The 20,674-nt window shown below is 29.6% G+C and overlaps 1 long non-coding RNA gene across 1 annotated transcript; it reads left to right on the top strand.

The window, feature by feature from the left end:
• Window positions 1-18,123: 18,123 nt before the first annotated feature.
• Window positions 18,124-20,405, top strand: LOC111306535 (uncharacterized). The gene is made up of 2 exons (XR_016331672.1): window positions 18,124-18,448; window positions 19,982-20,405. It is a non-coding gene; the product is annotated as an uncharacterized LOC111306535 (long non-coding RNA).
• Window positions 20,406-20,674: the final 269 nt, after the last annotated feature.

Raw genomic sequence — 20,674 nt, 5'->3', positions numbered from 1 at the left:
GGAAGAACATTTGAATTTTTTAGTTGAAGTTTCTAGCCAAACTTGAAGTTTTTGGCAAAATTCTGGCGTGTTTTCCAAAAACTGATGATTAAACTCAGTTTCGACAATTGAATATAGGGATTTTAGAGCGAAGCGAGAGAGAAAAGAGTTAAAGAGAGAGGGTGTAAAACAAACTGAAGGAAAGCTTGGAAATTGGGCTTTTATACCCATAGAAAATGGCATCGGGTGTAAAACAAACTGAAGGAAAGCTTGGAAATTGGGCTTTTATACCCATAGAAAATGGCATCGTTTTGCATAAGGTGCTGACCGCATGACCCATAGAGATCCATGTTGACCCACTTCCAAGTTTGACCCGTTTCGTAGGTTTTTTTTTTTTTTTCATTTTAATTTTCATTTCATTTATTTTTAGATTTTTATTTTTATTATTTTTATTATTATTATTATTATTATTATTATTATTTTACTTATTTTAAGTTGAATAATCTATTTTTTTTACCTTTATGAATTTTATTTTACTTATTTATTTTTATAAAAAAAATAATAACTAAAAAAATGTTTTCAAAATAAATTCATGAATCCTACCAAACTATTGGAAGATTTTTCATGAATTTAAATTTTTATGAATTCTACTAAACTATTGGAAAATCTCATAAATCAATTTTCATAAAAATTATTGCTAATAAAATATTTTGTTTTGATCCTACTAAACTATTGGAAGATTTGCATCTAAATTAAGTCTTACCAAACTATAGGAAGATTTAATATATTTTCTACAAATAAATTTGTAAGAAATCTCACCAAACTATTGGGAGATCTGTAACAAAATAAATCTTGTCAAACTATTAAAAGATTTTACTAATTATTTTTTCAAATAAAAATATATTAATGAATCCGACGATAGAACCTCACGGTGGGACACTAGTCTCTATGAATACTTTGAAGATAAGAAAATTATCTTAAATTGCTACCAAACTATTGGAGTATTTTTAAGATCAATTTTCAATATTAAATATTTTGATAAATCATAAATATGGTTAAGACTTCGATAATTTGAAATCAAACTTATACCATCCTTTGGATGAGCAAGGTGAGGGTGCTACAACCTTTTTCATGCATAACCGCACTCTTGAACCTAAAATCTGATTTTGTGAACTAGAATATACTATTTAAAATATACATAAGTCAATCTTGGTACTCATCTTTAAATGGAACAGATTATGTTAGATGACCAATCACATCTAAACAAAAAAGATTAGTGGCGACTCTTAAAGTCTATGTCTAGCAATAGGTCCATGGATCTATATGTTATGATAATTTGGTGACTTCGCTATAGACATAGTGAGTCAAGCTAGTAAATAATTTCTAGTTATTCGAGCCTAACTTAAGAAATTCAAGATTTTTTTTTCTTTTCTTCTTACCTCTATTTTATTTCTTTATTTACTTATTCATTTTTATATATTTTTTATTCATTTTCATGCGCATAACATGGACTCTACACCCAAGTTTTATCCCTTATGAGAGAGTAAAGTACCTATGGCTTCGTGAGATTTCATGTCTCCACATGGGTTAACAAAATACTCTCACTCAAATTGAATCTTTTTCTCTTATAGCCTATAATAGGCAACTAACCTATAATAGGCAATGATTAAGGTGCCTTACTAGTTTGTGATAGACAATGATGTAAAGAACAATATGGGAACATTTTAAAAGTAACCCAAGCTACATATATGAGCCTAACCTATAGGCAGAGCTATGTTTCTTTACCTTTCATGGTTAATCCAAAATTTAGAGTCATATTATTGTTGTATTCTATTTGTTTTATTATGTTTATTCTTTATTTTATATTGAGATAATTAACTGATTTCTTTGTTTGTTTTTCTTTTCTTGCATATCCATAAATATACATACAAATTGTATATTATTATTGCCTTAATGATATCTTTAGCAAAAGCTTTCATGGAACCCATAGAATGTCAAGTTTGCATGTCGTTTGTGCTCTTAAAGTGTGAGTCACCTATTGATGTGAAGGTGGAATCAGAAAAGAGACAGCCAGAGGAAGGAGATTCTTTGCCATCTGATTATGTTTCTACCTTACCTAAGGAGATTCGATTGCTCCTTAAATAGAATGATTTAAAAGACCTAGCAGACATGTTGAATAACATGGTTCTTACAAGACAACAAGCTTTTTGTCAAAAGTTTAGGCATATTGCACATCTCTTGTTAGTGAAAGTTGAAAAGTCACTCATTAAGGCAATGATATAGTTTTGGGATCCTTTTAATCATTGTTTCATTTTCAATGAAGTTGATTTGGTGCCAACTGTAAAAGAGTATTTGATTATGATAGGTATGCATCTTCAGTATCCAGATAGAGTATATGTGAAAAAACAACAGTCGAAATATTGTAAAAAGTTAGCCCATATTTTGGGGATAGGAAAAGAGCTCATAAATTCACATATTCAAGAAAAGAGGGGATATAAAGGTATTCCATGAGAGTTTTTCTGAGATTTCATTATTAAACACCCTAATGATGACTAAAGAATGAATGTGTTTACTCTAGCAATATGTGGGATGGTGATCTTCCCCAAAGTCTTAGGTCATATTGAGATAGAGGTGGTGGATTTATTTGAATAGATTGAAAGAATATGTAATTCTTTACTGATGATATTGGCAAAAACTATCAAATCTTTGAATTTTTATAGACAAAATGATAAAGCATATTTTTAGGTTGCATACCACTATTGCATTTATGAATGAAGAGTTATTTTGAATGCAAGAAAAGAGTTTTCTCCAAACTCTATTTTCGTAATCGAAATTTGGTTAAAGAATTTTGTGAGAGTGAATGGCTAAAAGCAAATGCCCAAAAAGAATGGGGATATTTGCTACAAAAGCTCACATTTTATCAGGTGAAATGGTTAGTTCCATGGTTGAATCGAGAACCTATGTTGTATCAATGTGGAGATGAGATAAGGGTTTCACTTTTAAATTTATAGGGGTCAATAATTTATGCACCACTTATGGTGAAGAGACAGTATGGAGCTAAATAATTCATTTCTATGACACATAAGTTCAACCAATTTGATTGTTTATATGGGAAACCTAAAACATTTCAAAAAATTGATAGTATGACTAAGGCTTAGAAAAAGCCTAAGAGAGTGAGCCTTAAATCATTCACTGATAAAGTCACTTATGGATATTTGATGTGAAGAGCTAAGAGGGGTAAGGAGGTTGCGTCTACGTTCAAGGATCATTGTCAGTCAGTGAATCAAGAATTGGATAAGGTACCTTCAAAGTTGGAACTTACAAAGAAAGAATTTAAAATTAAGAAAGATAAAATGAAACAAGAAATTCTATGGCTTAAAGAAGAAAAGGGGTGATGGAAGATAAAACAGAAAAGTTATAAATCCAAGTCCATAAGATTTCTAAGGAGCGTGATACGATAGTTAAAGATTTGGTTAAACTTTATCAACAACAAACGAGATTAGAGGCTGAGAGCAAAACTCAAAAGGTTATGACAATGCCTTTACGAAATTGATGGAGCTGCGATAAGAGCATAAAAGACTACGCATACAAGTAAAGGTTAAAGAAATAAATATCATCAATTTGACTTGTAAGAATTAAAAACTAAAAAAAGAATGTTACCAAATGGAAGATGATTATATGGAAGCTTAACAAGAAAATGAGATGCTTAGAAGGTATATCCAGACACTAAAGTAAAAATTAAATGCGTAAGGAGATCATATCATGGCACTTACAAATAAGTATAGAGAATTATCTTATCAAGTATGGTCTGACAAAAAAAAAGAGTTAGGAAGTTAAAGGTACATAAAACATCTAGCAGCCCAGATAAGCAAGGCAGTGATTAAGGTAAGAGAAATGGTGAAAAATGTTGAAACATTGAAAACTTTGGTTGCACCAACAGAAAAGCATAAGCAGCTGCTGTTGAACTTCATTGAGGAAGCCAAAGATCAGTATGAGCAAATTAAGCATTTTTATAAATAGAGAATATTAGACTTGATGTAAAATAGACTTTTTATGGAATAAATAAAAATTAACTTTTGTTGAAATCTTAAAAAGGGTAAATATTTTTCTTCTTTTTTCATTCATTACATTCTTCATTCATAATTAATTCTTAATCATGTTAGTTCATAATAAGATCACTAATTTTAGGTTATGGTACATAAGGTTCAAAAATAGCTCAACATCAGAATAATACCTGGGCTCTAGCAAGAAAAATGGAACAAGACAATACAAGCCGTGTTGATAGGTTGAAAAAAGCTCAAGAGAAAATCAAAGGAGAGCTGAGTAAGATCCTTGAAGCTTTGAGTAAGCTAAACAAGGGAAAAGTGATGGAGGAAGATATTTCACTCAAAGTCGCTGACCCATTATATCCTTCGGGTTATGGCCCATACGAAGCCCAATTCACCTAAAACTTTCTGTTACAATAACTTGCATTTTCAAGCTATAATTATTCAAGAATGCCACTTGTGCCTAGCCAAGGAAGTGTTTAAAATTTTATTAATTTTGCTTTCATTGAAATGGTAGTTGAACCAATCCAAGTTTCTAATCTAGAGGAGTCAAAAGAAATACTGAAGTTGAAGGTGGCTGAAAACACTATAGCTAATCATAAGATGAATATGCTTGAGGAAATATTACAAGCAATAGAGGGCATTGACTTTTATGGGTCTATGGATGTTGTTGAACTTTGCTTGGTACTAGATGTGGTGATACCCCTAAAGTTTAAAGTGTCAGAATTTAAGAAGTATGATGGCACCAAATCTTTCATCTCCCACGTCACGATGTGCTGTCACAAAATGATAGCCTATGCCAGTAATGGAAGCTATTCATGCATGTATTTCAAGACAATCTAATATGACCTACTGTAAGATGGTATATCCAGTTGGATAAGACTCGCATTCAAACATGAAAGGACTTGACCTGCTCATTCATCAATCAATGCCACTATATTATAGATATGGTTTCTGATCGCTTTTCATTGCAAAATATGAAAAAGAAGACAACCAAGTCCTTTAAGGAGTATGCTAAAAAAATGGTGGGATATGACTATTCAGGTCCAACTGTTACTAATAAAAAAAGAAACAATGATTCGATTTATGAGCATTCAAAAGTCATTTTATTATGAAAAGATAATAGTGAATGTGACTACAAACTTTGTTGACATGGTAATATCGGGTAAGATCATTAAAAATACCATTAAAAAAGGCAAACTTGAGGCAAAAGAATCTTTAACAGCTAAGAGAGTACCTAAAAAAAAGGAAAGTGAAACTCTAGTTATGAGTTTCGCAAGGCAACAACTCAAAAATTACACCCCTTATCCATAACCTATATACCCAACATACCATCCCACTACAAATAACACCTCAACTTCCCCATACCCATTAACGCTTCAATCTGTTTATCCACCACCTTATCAACCATCATTCCAACCATCTACCAACGTTTACCACCCCAATACTACCCTTATAGTAAAACCTTTCATACAGTCATTCAACTCAATAAGTGGTCTAAAAGAACCATAAAATAATAAAGAAAAGCTCACTTTTGATCGCATTCCTATGGCCTATATGAAGTTTACTGGGAACGCTACAATAATCATTTGATTGCCTTTTTTCATATAAAACCATTATAACTCCCTTATCCTAAGTGGTATGATCTTGCTGCTCATTATGATTATCATTATGGAATCACGGGTTATTCCATCAAAAATTGCACCATCTTGAAATATAAGGTGTAAGGTTTTATAATAGAAAGGCTGGTTAATTTCGATACCAGTGAAAAAATAACACCAATGTTAGTGGTAATCCATTGTTAAATCATGTAGTCAATGTTTTAAATGAGGACAAAAAGTGTATAAAAAGAAGAGTTGAGGAGATCAAGATGCCATTTAGTCAGCTGTATGATGCTTTATATGAGACTAGGATGGTTCAGCCAAAGTATCCGTGCACCTATCATGGAAGGTGTGTTATGAATCAGAAGTGCAAGTACTATGGTGGGGCTCCAAGTCATTCTATTGAAACCTACAAGCAATTTCATGAAAAAGTACAAAAATTGATGGATTCATATCAAATTGAGCTATACGAAAAAAGATAAGCCTAAAAAGAAACAGAGGTTTTTATGATTGACAAATCAAAATGGGTACCAAAACCAATAACTATATATTGTGGTGAGAAAACTAAAGTAAATTATAGACAAACCTATCCCAAAATCAATGACTTTTAAGGTTTTGAGTCCATTTCCCTAAGAGAATAAAAAGGCTTCACTATAGAAGTAAGGCTATGAAGTGATAATTTAATGGCAAAAAAAGATTGCGCCCAAACGAAATGCCATTAACATAATCAAGGTAGGGGGTATAACTAGAAGTGAAAGATGTTACACTCTAAATATGCTGAAAAAAGCAAGAAATGAGAAAGCAATAGTGGTGAAAAAATAGGTTGAATCGAAGTTAATCCTAGAAATGGACAACCTAAAGCCTATGTCTAAAAGAGAAGCCTATAAGTTTCTAAAGTTGGTAAAATACAATGAATATTCTATGGTAGAGTAGATAAACACGATGCCGACTAGAATCTCTTTGTTGTTATTGCTACTAAATTTAGAACCACATCACAATGATTTACTAAAAGTGTTTAATCAAGCTTATATGGCACATAATGTGTATGTAGAGTATGTGAATCACCTAACAGGAAATTTGGTCATACCTCACTACATAGCCTTTAGTGATAATAAGACCTCAATTAAAGGAAGAAAAAGCATAAAGGCTTTACACATTATTGTCAAATGCAAAAGTTACATTATAGCCAAAGTGCTTATTGACAATGGCTCTACTATAAATGTTATACCCATGTACATATTCATGAGATTGCCCTTTGATATATCTCATATAAAAAATAGCCATATGGTCATCTAAACATTTGATGAGACCAAGCATGAAGTATTAAGAAATATTAAGATACTATTATAAATTAAGCTTTACACTTTTGATGTGAAGTTTCAACTTATGGATATTTCTATCATATCATTTTTTGCTCGATAGGCCATGGATTCATATAGCAAGTGCTATTTCTTTTTCCTTACATAAAAAAGTCAAGTTCAATATGAAAAGGCAACTTAAGATCATGGTTGGAAAAAATGACTTATTGGTGATTCAACCCATAAATGCTCCTTATGTGGAGGCAGCGAAAGAATCCTTGGAATGTTCTTATCGATCCTTTGAACCTGCCAATACTACAAGTGAAAGATCTAAGCTATATCGACCAGACTTTAATAGAATCACGATTAGCCAAATTATCAACAAAGTTGGTATCTAAGAGTTAGGTTGGGTAAAAACCTACAAAGAATTAAAGAGCCTCCCATAGTAATAGACAATAGTGACAGATTGGGCCTAGGATATAAATTCAAATAATGAGACGTGAAGAGGATACAAGATAATAAAGGTAGAAGAATAGCCAAAAATATGTCAATTTTCATACCATATCTGTATGAGACTTTTAGGCTATAAGGGTATATGTATCCAGGAATGGAGAAAGATGTCAAAAAAGAACTGACCATGAAAAAGGCTTTCACTAAAATGTCAATCCCAATGATAGGAGAAAAATTCCAAAATAAAAAAGGTATTTGTTCATTCATGTCTACTAGGCTTTGAACTTACAAATTGGAGTGTCATTGAGATGACTGCTATCCTTGACACCTTTTCAATGTAATTACAATTCCCAATTGCTTATGCCCAAAAGCATTAGGTTAATCTTTTATGCATTGGCATTTTATTAATTATTATCTCAATAAAAGCTTAAGGTTATGCATTTTCATTCATTTCTCCTATTAAGGTTCCATTTTTCTTTTTTTATTTAAAGCATTTTGCCAATATTTTCCATTTCATTTTAGGTCCCCAAATGAATGTGAGGATAATTATGATAATAATCAAGGATTTAATTTTGAACATTTAATTAATGTTGATGAACTCGACACTGAAGAAAACTTAAAAAAAAATACTTTGCCTTTGGATCTAATAAGACTGATTGAACATGAGAATAAATCTATTAAGCCCCATCAGGAAACTACTAAGATGATCAATTTAAGAGACAATGAGAACAAAAAAAAAAATTAAGGTTGGCATGTTGTTTCCATTAGTTGATAAATAAAGGTTAGAGAATCTACTTAGAGAATTTATATATGTATTTGTCTGGTCTTATTAGGATATACTAGGGCTTCTCATTGAAATAGTAAAATATAGGCTACCCTTAAAGCCTAAACGTAGGCTTATTCAGCAAAAGTTAATAAAGAAAAAGCCTAAGATGCTATTGAAAATCAAAGAGGAAGTAAAGAAATAGTTTGATGCCGAATTTCTATAAGTGGCCAAATATCTTAAGTAGGTGGCTAATATAGCACTTGTTCCTAAGAAAAATGGAAAGGTATAAATATGTGTGGATTATCGTGATTTGAACAAGGCTAGAATGAAAGATAAATTTTTTTTGCCTTATATTGATACAACGACGGATAATACAACTCGACATTCTGTGTTTTCTTTTATGGGTGGATTTTTAGTTTATAATCAAATAAAAATGGCACAAGGTGATAAGAAAAAAATCACTTTTATAACTATATGAGGTACCTTTTGTTACAAGGTCATGCCTTTTAGATTAAAAAATATTAGGGTAACATATCAAATGGCTATGGTGATACTCTTTCATGACATGATACATAAGAAGATCAAGATGTACGTGGATGACATGATCATGAAGTCCTATGAAGGAGAAAACCATATAGCTAAGCTTAAAAAATTGTTAGAGGGTCTAAAACAATTTCAACTCAAGTTAAATCCATCCAAACGTATATTTAGAGCCAAATCAAGAAAGTTGCTAGGCTTCGTGGTTAGTAAAAAGGGAATCGAAGTTGATTCAGACAAAATAAGGGCTATCCAAAACTTATCTCTTCCAAGTATGCTAATATCTGAGATTTTTTAAGCAGATTAAACTACATTTCTAGATTCATTTTCCAACTGACTTCAAAATGTGACCCTATCTTTAATCTCATTCGAAAGAACAACCTTAGTGAATGAAATGAAAAATATCAAGAAGCTTTTGATAGGGTTAAGTAATACCTATCAAACCCTTCAGTGCTAATACCACCTGTTATGGAGATATCATTAATTTTGTATTTGATTGTACATGAAAAGTTGATAAGATGTGTATTACGACAACAAGATGACTCTGGTAGAAAAGAAAAAGCTATCTATTATTTAAATAAGAAGTTCATAAAATATGAGTTAAAATATTCATCATTAGAAAAAATGTATTGCGCATTAACTTGAATAGCTAAGAGGCTCAAGCAGTATATGCTTTACCATATCACTTAGCTTATAGCTGATTGGACCTAATCAAGTACATTTTTTAGAAACCATCATTATAAAAAAAGATTGCAAGGTGGCAAGTAATGCTCTAAAGTACAACATTGTGTACATAAGTCAAAGGCAATTAAAGGAAGTACCATTGTAGAATAGCTTATAAAATGTGCTTCGAAAAGCTATGAGTCAATGAAATTTGATTTTCCAGACGAAAAGTTAATAGCTATTTTGGAATTAAAGGAAGAAAATAATGAGAAGTCATGGAAAATGTACTTCGATAGGGTCATTAAGGCATTAAGGTATGGAATTAGGGTAATTTTGACATCTCAAAAGGATGTTATTGTTCTGTTATAGCAAGGCTAAACTTTAATTACACCAATAATATGGTTGAATATAATGCCTATGTTATGGGTTTACAAGCTACTTAGACAAAAAAATTAAAATATTGAAAGTGTTTGGGGAGTCAACATTAGTTTTTTTTTTTTAATTAAAGGGAGGAATAAGAAATAAGAGATTCAAAGCTTATCCCATATCATAAGTACATTTTGGAATTGCACAAGCAATTTGAAGTAGTCTAATTTGAACATTTAACTTATGAAAAAAATCAAATTGTAAATGCTCTAGCCACTTTGGCTGTGATGATCCAAATTGATAACAATACTTAGGTTCGGCACATCAAGTTAAATGTCAAAGACATGCTAATACATTACGTCAACATTGAAAACAAAAAAGATGGAAAGCCTTGGTGTCATGATATCCTACAATACTTAAAGAGTCAGCAATACCCAGATCAGGCAACGAAAATTGATAATAGAGTATTTAAGAGATTGGCTATGAGATTCTTCTTATATTGAGAGGTTCTTTATAAAAGAAGTAGAGATTATGTGTTATTGCGATGTATAAATGTAACTAAAAACAAAAAAGATTATCGAATATGTGCATGATAAAATGTGTGGAGCATATACAACAGAACACATGTTGACGAGATGATTATGAAAACTAGATATTACTGGTTAACAATGAAACCTGATTGCATTGATTATGCTCGAAAATGTCATAAATATCATAATTATGCTGACAAGATACATGCTATACCTATTGTTTTACATGTTTTGGCACCACCTTAGTCATTTTCTATGTGAGGCATGGATGTCATTGGGCCTATTACTCCCAAAGCATCAAATGGGAATAGATTCATTTTCGTGATGATTGATTATTTCACAAAATTGGTTAAAGCAGTTGCTTATGCAAGTGTGACACAATCAATAGTCTACAAGTTCATTAAGAAAGAGATAATCTACAAATATGGACTCTTTAAAAGGATTATCTCAGATAATGCTAAGAATGTAAATAGCAAAATGATGCAAAAAATATATGTTCAGTTCAAAACTAAACATCATAATTCAGCACCATATCGTCCAAAGATAAATAAAGTAGTAGAAGCTACGAATAAGAATATCAAAAAGATTTTAGAAAAAATGAATGAGATGTATAAAGACTAGCATAAGAAATTACCTTTTGCTTTACATGCTTATTGAATGATAATATGTACTTTTATTAGGGCAACTCTATTTTTTTGGGTTAATGGGATGGAGGTTTTATTATCAGTAGAAATAAAAATCTCATCTTTGAAAGTCTTATGAGAAGTAGGGATAAAAGAACCTAAATGGATTTGAGAACGCTATGAGCAACTAAATTTCAGTGAAGAAAAAATATTGGCAACCTTATGTCATGGTCAACTATACCAGAAAATAATGATGAGAGCTTATGATAAGAAGGTTAGACCTCGTCAATTTTGAAAAAGAGAGTTGGTTATGAAAAGAATTCTTTCGAATCAATATGATAATAGAAGAAAGTGGACACCAAATTAAAAAGAGCCATATGTTGTAAAAAAGGGCTTTTCAAGAGAAACATTGATCTTAACAAAGATAGATGGAGATGATCTTTCCAATCTTATAAATTTTGATGCTATAAAAAAGTACTTTGCTTAAAAAAAAAGAGTTCAAATCAAAAACTCAAAAGGGCTGTTTGGACAAATAGGGGTTTATCTAAGTTGAAAACCTAAAAAAGCAACTTAGATAAGATGAGTACAATTGTTTGAGAATCGCGAAGTCCAAAATGAAAACAATGATGCTTTAAGAAATTTCGAAGTGCTGAGGGCATGGCATGATTGAGTTTATGGAAAGAATTTGATATTTGTTATCATGATTATTTGAATATTTATCTTAGTGTATTGTTGTCCCAAATGGCAATCCTTGTTTACTTTTACCATATCTATTTGACAAAATTGTCCCAAATGGTCATCATTTGTAACTTGCTTTTCCTTTCCAAATAAAAATGTTCACTATGTATATTTCACTTTCAATTTATGCCTTTTCTTTCTAAATGCTTTGCAATAAATAGGAGAAATGTGTGATTTGCGTTTTATATGTCATGAACTTGGGATAAGGGTTAGTAATTGACTAATATCATGAAAGATTATGTATTACTTTGGAAGAGGTGAAATATATACCAGCAAGAGATGAAACTTTCAAAACCTAGTATGAACTTTAATTCCAAAAGACAAATGCCAATTTTGATAAATGAGTTAATTTTATTCCTATTGTTGGAGACTTGAAAGGATTCGACAAAAAAAAATAGAGGATCTATGTACCAAAATTGATAATTCATTTGCACCACATGTATTGCATACATGAACATTCATTCCATATAAGAATATCTTAAATCCAGAATAAAGAAAATGAATGTAAAGTTTTGATCATGATGGAAAAAAATCACCGAGGTAGACTATTCTAAATCCTTATACCTTGCCTTTGGTTAAAAGGCTATTTTAAAGTTATTTAGCCTCTAAATAAAGGAGCTCATTTCCTATTTTACAGTTGTTTAGCCTCTAAATAAATGAGCCCATTTCGTAGTTTAAATATGTTTAGCTTCTAAATAAATAAGCTCATTTCTTATTTTAAAGTTGTTTTGCTTTTGCTCAGAGAAGCCCATTTCCTATTTTAAAGTTGTTTGCCTTTGAATAGAAGAGCCTATTTTTTATTTTAAAGTCATTTAGCCTCCTTTAGAGAAGCCCATTCACTATTTTAAAGTTGTTTAACCTCTGCTCAGAAGAGCTCATTTTCATATTTTAAAGTTGTTTAGCCTTTATATAGAGGAACCCATTTCTTATTTTAAAGTTGTTTAGTCTCTGAATAAAGGAGCCCATTTCCTATTTTAAACTTGTTTAGCCTCAATCTAAAAGAGCCCATTCTCATTTTAAAATTGTTTAGCCTCTACTTAGAGGAACCCGTTCCCTATTTTAAAGTTGTTTAGCCTCTGAATAGAGAAGCACATTCTCATTTTAATTTTATTTGGCCTCTGTTTAGAGGAACCCACTCTTGTTTTAAAGCTGTTTAGGCTCTGTTTAGAGGAGTTCTTTAAATTTTAAAAAAAATGCATGCCTCTGTTTAGAAAGTTCTTGAATTAGACTCAATGGTTGTCTTTATCTTTGCATCATTCCTATTTCAAAGAAATGTGCCAAGAAGGGTAACTGTAGACATTTTTTTTTATTCGAGCTTGTGTAGAAATTTTTATTATCAGGATCATCAAGCCTTTGAAATGTCTATTAGGCCTTTCAGGTTTCAGGTAGGCCTACTTTAATGGGTAATTTAGATTTTACGCCCAACTAAAGGCTTTATTTTGTTTAGGTTACTTTAATATGGGCTATGGCCTAGTAATTTTTTTATTTTTATTTTTCTATTTTGTTTATTTTATAAAAACCTTTAAAAAATAAAAAAATGAACTAAAATCAAGTTTTTTGGTCAATCTCGCATGAAGCTAAAAATTAGAAACAAAATTATATGTTGATTATAATCAAAACTCTAGATAAAATCACGTGATAAATGGGATTAAATCTAATAGGATTAATTTTTTCTTAATTAATAAAACCCTAATCGAATCTAGCATATTCGATCTATTCAATTAAGGCCTTAAAATTTTGATGAAAAAGGCCTATAAAAGGTACCCTAAATTACACAATAAATGGGAAAAATAGGTTTTGGCATGATAAAGTTTTCTTTTTGCTGACAGATTTTTGTAATTCTAGGGTATTTCAATATTTATCACATATAACCACACTCCCAAATCAAAAATCTAATTTTGTGGACTAGAATATACTATTTAAAAATACCTAAGTCAATCTTGAGACTTTTCTTTAAATGGGATAGATTCTGTCATGTAATCAATCATATCTAAACAAAAAAGATTGGTAGCAACTCCTAAAGTCTATATCTAGCAATAGGTATACGGATCTATATGTTATGACAATAAATAGCATTAATTATAAACAATTAAATAAATAAATAAATAATACTATCATAAATAACAATCACAGTTGCTGTTGATCAGGTTTTATATTAAAATAAAAAAATAAAAAAAAAATCTTTAGATCTTGAAAATAAAAACAACTTTTGCTCAAATGGGTAGGTGTTTCTCCTTAGCTAACAAAAACAATGAAATCAAATGTTATAATCATACTTTTTCAAGAAATTTTCATCCACGATAAATGAAATGTCAAGGAAATGATTGCCCATCACCAAGAGGATTTGTTCATAGGCCATTTTTTTTAGATTGTTGATAATAGTTTGGTGAAAGGAAAAGTGAGACAGAGAAAAAGAAAAAGAAGAAACAAAATGCGAGTATGAGATTTTTAGATGTTGGTTGTTCTGGAATTTTCTTTTTTTATCTTTAATTTTTTCTTTATGCTTTCTCTCTTCCCTCAATTGCCTTTGTAATCATTTTTAAATACAATGTTGATATGTATAGTAAATTGGAAAATATGGGATAACTCTTATTAATTGTATAGATAATATAAATTAAAGGATAAAAGAAAAAAAAAAAGAATGGACCAGTAGGCCACTAGATAAAAAAGAGCTAACAACCTATCAACGTAAAATCTTCTACACAATAGCATTCAATGCTAAGTGTCGATTGGCACAACTTTTCCCATTAAATGCACCTTCATTGGGGTACTTAAAAATCTAAATATAGAATTGATAATTTGAAACACGATATAGTGACACGATATGAAAATAATAAACATAAAAGACAGAAATAATGCAATTTAAAATTTTAAAAATATCATAAATAAATTTAATAAAATCAAAAAATTATATTTTATATTTTTGTAACAACACGAACTGTGATATATGATTTTTTTATAAAATATGATACGAATATAATATTTTATAAAACATAATAATACGAATTATCATATCTATCCAAATGCATCTTAAAAAAAAAAAAAAAACACTTAAACATCTAATCACACAATGGCGTAGCCACGTATTAAATTGGGACCCACTAACCCCGCTCAAATTATTGTGATTTTTTTTTTTGGTAATGGTTCCACTAAAAATATAATAAAAACATAAATTAAGAGATAAAAAAAATAAAAATGACATCCATTTTTATGACAATAATATTAATATTCAGGTTTAAAACAAGATGTTAAAAAGTTTTCATGTATAGATATAAATATAATCGATCACATATCATTTATAATTATTATAATTCAAAATTTTACGGATTCTATGTAACTTTTATATGATATATTTATAAATGATGAGCTCCTGAATAATTTTTTATTTGATTGGATAATTATAAAATTATAATAAAAAATTACAGGTAAAATGCTCACTATATAATAAGATGTTAATAAGTATCTATGATTAAAAATGTGTGTGTATATATATAACTATAAATGCTCTATATAAAAGTAAAATCATACATTTTATTTTATATAAATATTAATTTTTATTTCTTTTTATTCAAAAATATTTTTTTTACTCTATATATCTAAAGATATCTTTTATGAAGTAATATATAAATAATAAAAGCAAGAATCAAGTGATTCCTAACTTAATTTATAAATTTAAAGATGATTAAATCATAGATGTAATTGCATGAGATAATATCTTATAATATTTTTTATCAAATATACACTTTTTATATTTAAAACTGTTTATTTTCAAGCAAAGTTTTTAAGAAGATAATGCAAAAACTATTTATGTTATGTATTTATATAACATAAATTAGCATATGATTATTATCCTACTAAATTTTTTCTGGCTATGCACTTGAGAAAATTGCTTACTGCTCTTTCCACGATGAAAATTTTGACACATGAATAAGAACGTTTATTCATTCATAATGGTTTAAGGTTTATTATTATAATTACCAATAGATCTCATTATAATATACACAGATAGAGAGAGAAGTGATTCACTTATATTATTGTACGCCTTATATTTTTTGGACCATTTGATCAAAATTATTAAATTTAAAAATATTATTTTGATTCAAATAAGTGATAAATTTAATTTTGACATAAGGTCAAAAAAACTACAAAATATTATATCAATGTAAGTGAATCCTTACAAAAAATTATATATATATATGTATGTATGTATATGTTAGTTCACTCATCTATTAATGTGTTAAAAGAATAAATAAAATATATTTACACAAACTAAAAATAAAAATAAGTAAATAGTATCGGTGATCCATAAACTTTGGATCGCATATCATTTTGGTTCCTATACTTTCAAATGCCAATCGTTGGTCTTCAAACTTTCAATGTTATAATGAAATAATAGTTATTTCATCAATAATTACGTTAAGTATGATCTTAAATATTAGTTGATCATACGTGTCTACATATATGACAGACAAGTAGATGCTGATTTGAATATTATTAATTGAGAAGGGATTAATTTATATTAATATAAAAATGAAAATGATTTATATTTTTTTAATCATTAATTTTAATAAATCCAACGGATAAGAGAAATAAAACAAAAAGAGAAAAAATAATGTGATCTCAACCTTTGAATCTATTGAATTTAACTATTAAAAAAAATACTAAACTTTTTAATTTTACACCGATGCAAGTTGATGCATCTTCATATAAATTTATTTGAAATTTTGTATTCAATTTTAATTTTAAAAATCTATATTATATTTTTTTAAAATGAAAAATTATTAAAATAAAAATTTTAAGTTTTATTTATTTTACACTATAATATTCACTAGAATATATTAAAAACCTATATTATATTCATTTTTTTTTAAAACAACTTATTAAAAATAGAAAATTTTGAAATTTTTTAATTTTAAATTAAAAATCTAGACAAAATATAAAAAATATTGTATCTAAAATTAAAAATATAAAATTCTTAAAGAATAGAAAATTTAAAAACTTATTTATTTAAATTAGAATATTTGTAAATATTTTAAAAATCTATATTATGTTTAAAAATAAAAAATATATTTGAATAAAATATTTTAAATTAAAATATTTGATAAAATATATTCAAATTTTTTGCAAAAATAAAGTAATTTTTTTCGTTTTCTTTCTTCTTTTCTTTCAATTCAGTTTTCACATCAAACAATATTTAACGATAAAAATTATTTCATAAATTGACAAAATGACCAATGTGTTGTGATTTTTAATTAGCAATTAAGGACTAATAAATTATTTTTTATATCTAATGACTACAATAATATGTATATCAAAATTTGAGAACCACGAATGCTAATTACTCCAAAAAAAGGAAAATAAATTACACAATTTTAAGGTAGAGTTATATTAAGAATGGAAAATTTTAAAACAATTGAAATTTAGATTAAATCAAGCATTAACCCGGATTAATTAAAGTTTAAAATATACCAAATTTGCATGGCATTTACTGGAATTGCAAGGCCTCGTCTCTCACTTTCCTCCTCTTTAATTTCCAATTGAAATTAATTTTCTTTTCATTGTTTTTATAGTCCATTTACATTAATTAATTGATAATTAATCACTTTAATCCAATAAAAATTAATTTGTTATATTGGTTGGGCTTAATTTGGATTAAACTTGCCTAAAAGTCAATTATTTATCTATGCACATCCGAAAATTTGTCCAATATTTAAAAGGATTTAAATAAAAATATTATACCAGATAAACATGTTCGAGAAAAAAAAAAAAAAAAAAAAAGAGGCTTGTTTCCAGAAGAAATCCATTTTCCATTCACATGTTTGGTCAAGTCTGACCCGGCTCATCAAACTCGAATTATATAAAATATATTATTTGTTATATTTATATATTGATTTCTTTGTCCTTTAAATTATATCTTGTTTGCGCGTCTTTATTTGTCCCAAAAAATATTGTATTGTTTGAAAGTTTATTAAAATAATCTTGGTTAATACTCTTTAATTACAATTATCCATTTTTTTCATTTTTCAAAGTACAGGTAATTCAAGAAATTTTTTTTAATCGATAAATGTCTAATTCAACTTAAATTTCCTTAAATGTGTAAAATCAAATTAAGACATATATATATATGCAACAGATGGAATATATAATTTATATTATATAAAAGATAAATATATAATATTACAATGTAAACATTAAAAATATGTTAAATTATTTATATTTTAAACTTAATAAAAGAAATACTGGATATTAAATAAAAGAAATATTATATGCCTTTTACTTTTTGTAGAAAAAAAATAATTTTGGCCGCCTTAAATACATTTGAATTATGCCATTTCGTAATTTGGATGAGTATAGACAGAATTTGAAACCCAAGTTATTGATCCGAGCATGATCAGGAATAGACAAACATATAAGGCATTGATATCTAAGAAATAGATAAATGAAAATTAATTTAATAATGAATAATATCAATTAAAGAAAAAACTGATTTTTATAATAAGATTTCAATGTTAAAGCCCAAATAAAATCCATTGGGCAAGAGAAATCGAAGCCCAATCAAAAACATGTTAATAACCCATGCAAGTTTCAAACCAGCGACTTCGGCGTTATTAGCACTACGCTCTAACCGACTGAGCTAATAGGCCATCAATTTTTATATTATTTGCTATATTAACTTAAAAAATGGCTGATGTCGGGCTGACATTAGCGGGCTGATGCGAGACTTATGGTGATGTGACAAAGTAACAAAGAATGAACAAAGGTAAGCGAAGTTGCAGGCTTTGGAGTTGGCACTTTGTTAGTATGTGCTACAATTGCTGCCCCCAAAGTTGATGCTTTCATTTCTGCATCAGGTGAACTTTTCAAAACCCATTTTTGTTCTCTTCCAAGTTCTAAACTTTTTGGAGTTTCTAAGTAAAACCCAGATTGTAAAAGGTCTTAAAACATTCAAAAGTTAATATTTTTGTTATTGGGTTTGAGTAAAAGTTGGTGTTTTGATCGTTAGTTTTGTTCGTGAATTGTGAGTTGTAGCTCCTTCAATTGTTGTGTTGAGAATTCTTGAGAACTTGTAGATTTTGATGTTTTACCATTAGTCTTTCTTGTTCTGTTGAGTGTTGCTCACTTTGTTGGTTTACAATTGGATGTCTTATGGGAATGCTATAATTGTGCCGCAATTCAATTTATGGTTGCAATGTCTTTTGGATTCCCAGGATAAAGTTTAATAGTGGGGTTTTTATGACTTTTATGAAGTGGTTGATATATCTTTATGCTCTGATATCTTTCATGGCTCTATCTCAAAAGGATGAACTTTCCCACATAGAATTATGAAAAAGATACATCCTCAGCCAGATAATTCTGGTGGCATAAGCAATTCTAAATAGAAAATGGCATCTGTGTGGAGGTGTTTACCTGTGTCTTTTATTGCATGTTATACTGGCAAAAAAGTTACCCCCAAGTACTAAACTAAACAAAACCCTTTAGGAAACCTCATTTTGGCTTCCCTCTTCCTGGTGTAGGTGTCACGGGTCGAGACTTAAGCTCCGAACCCGCGCGGCTCCGGGACCTGGACATTTACCCTTCCGGCGTCCCAGATCAGCCTGACCGCCACGGTTCACACCCTTGTGAGGTATTGTCCGCTCTGACCCCCTGGCCTCACGGTTTTGTCCTACAAAAGGCGCCTCACAAGGCGGAGATGGTGTGAACCCTTTTATACCCCAGGGACCCTCCTATTATGTTCGATGTGGAATTCAGGACTCTCCCTTAGGTCCGTGACATAGGTATCTTGCTACATTACTTGTGGTTCACTTTTTGTTAGGAAATTATCAGATGCCTAGATTGGACTGCACGAAAAAGTTGCATAATACTAGCAAGTAAGATAAAGGAATAAAGTTATAGAATCAGTGTCTATGGCTGGTCCAAGTGAATGCCCTAAATCCATTGCTTTCTAAACTAAGTTGCAGATCAACATTTTGAACTTCAGTCTTCATGTGAAAGAATGCAACCAAGCATTATTTCTTTTAAGTGATGAATCTTTTTTTCGTTGCCCAAATTTTGGGCACTCATGTACTTGAGTTTTGAGGGAGACCCAATCTGTTGGTTCCCCTGCTTTTAATTATAAAAGGGAAAAAAGGAAAAACCCAAAATGATTGATAATTATAATATATAGATTAACAAGACAACATAATTATGTAAATTGAATATCTATTTACCGTATTTAAAGTAAGCAGTATGTCTTATCTATGTCTATATCATGAGATTCCCAATTCAACTTGGCTAGAAAAATGAAAATTGCCCCAATGTGCTTCACCTTAACTGCCTTAATCTATATAGTTAGAATCATTTTGAATAAGTTGCACAGGCTGATATGCAACTTCTTAAATTTGCAGTTCTATGGGCTTGTGCAAGAGATGCGGTGATCTAAGGATGATAGCATGCTCAAGATGCAGAGGAACTGGATTAACCAAAGAAAATGGACCATTCAGTTTTAACCTTATTGATGATTTATATCAGTCCTTTGCAAGTGCTGAATTGAAGGTAAAATCTATTGGATGTACAAAATGTCAATCTAGAGGTCACTTCAGCTGTCCTGATTGCTCTAATAAACCTAAAGTTTGATTCTCAATCATGCTATTGAAGACATATCTTCTCTTATGCTCATGCTTAATATATGATCATGAGCTGTCTTCCTGTAGCCATTTTAAAACCTTTTGTCTTAATACACTGGATTTTGTAAATACTCTTGTAGATGGAGATTTCTATTTATACTTATTTCATTTATCAGTGTCAATGTTATAATGGATGTGTTATAAATCCTGTCTCTTCCCACCATTGTACTTAAAACCTTTTTGTCTGAATGCGCTGGATTTGATTATTGCACTTATCGGTGTAGATTTGTGAGAGTGGCTTCTATTTATATGTGTTTCATTATCCATCCCAAAGTTATAATGGATGTCCTATGAATCCTGCTTGTTTAGGTTTGTGTCAAACAAGGAAAGGATGTATAGTTGCGTTCAAGTCCAACATAGGAAGCTGGGTAATTATTCCTTTTTGCCTAATGCCCACTCCATTCTGCAACCACT

This window comes from Durio zibethinus, chromosome 21, assembly GCF_047325235.1.
Source record: "Durio zibethinus cultivar Kanyao isolate XHJ-2024 chromosome 21, ASM4732523v1, whole genome shotgun sequence".
Lineage (NCBI taxonomy): Eukaryota > Viridiplantae > Streptophyta > Magnoliopsida > Malvales > Malvaceae > Durio > Durio zibethinus.
Note: the sequence above shows the minus strand (reverse complement) of the source record. Positions and strands in the feature narration are given on the sequence as shown.